The 671-nt window shown below is 36.8% G+C and overlaps 1 long non-coding RNA gene across 1 annotated transcript in view; it reads left to right on the top strand.

Annotated features, from left to right (window-relative positions):
• The window catches only part of LOC116703009 (uncharacterized), a 15139-nt gene that overhangs the window by 11575 nt on the left and 2893 nt on the right, over positions 1 to 671 (top strand). The window contains exon 2 of the long non-coding RNA XR_004335310.1: positions 333 to 336. This is a non-coding gene — a long non-coding RNA (uncharacterized LOC116703009). The remainder of the gene's footprint in view (positions 1 to 332; positions 337 to 671) is intronic.

Consider the following 671-nt stretch of genomic DNA (forward strand, 5'->3'; position numbering starts at 1 on the left):
AAATAAAATCTAACTTTTTGTGACATATTACACAAATGTCTAATGTGTCATTCGACGCCTTTTGGAGATTTTTCCATCTTTTCTCGGCTTCTTCATGCTCATTAACACACGTTTCTACCTGGGGGGCCCAAACTTTAAACCCCCCTGTATGCTTATTCATCTGAAAACGTGTTAATCTACCCACGATGCATCTCTTCAGCACATTCACAAACCTCAGACTGGTTTGTCAGATTTTGAAAAGCTTTATTTACAACCACGTCCTCAAACATCGTTTCACAAACTCTTCTCCACCAAAACCAAAACCTTCAGCTCGGAGTAAGAGAAGAAGTGAGGAGCGTTATCCAGTGTCCGTTTATTTATTTATTTATTTATCATTCACTACTTTAACTCTGAACAGCTTCTTTTTTTTTTACATTTTTAATAAGAAATTCAAGTATTTGTTGGGAACACAAGTCAAAAAAACAAACTTCTTTTTTTGCTAAAACGAAGACAAAACATCAGTTTCATATTTATAATAATAATAATAAAAACATCAAGTTTCTTTTCATAGAAGAAAAACGAGTCTAATGTCTAGAGACGACCAGCTGTGAGTCAGCTGATCTCTGGCCAGTGTGTCAGCTGATCTCTGGCCAGTGACTCAGCTGATCTCTGGCCAGTGACTCAGCTGATCT

Source organism: Etheostoma spectabile, chromosome 15 (assembly GCF_008692095.1).
Source record: "Etheostoma spectabile isolate EspeVRDwgs_2016 chromosome 15, UIUC_Espe_1.0, whole genome shotgun sequence".
NCBI classification, from domain to species: Eukaryota; Metazoa; Chordata; class Actinopteri; order Perciformes; family Percidae; genus Etheostoma; species Etheostoma spectabile.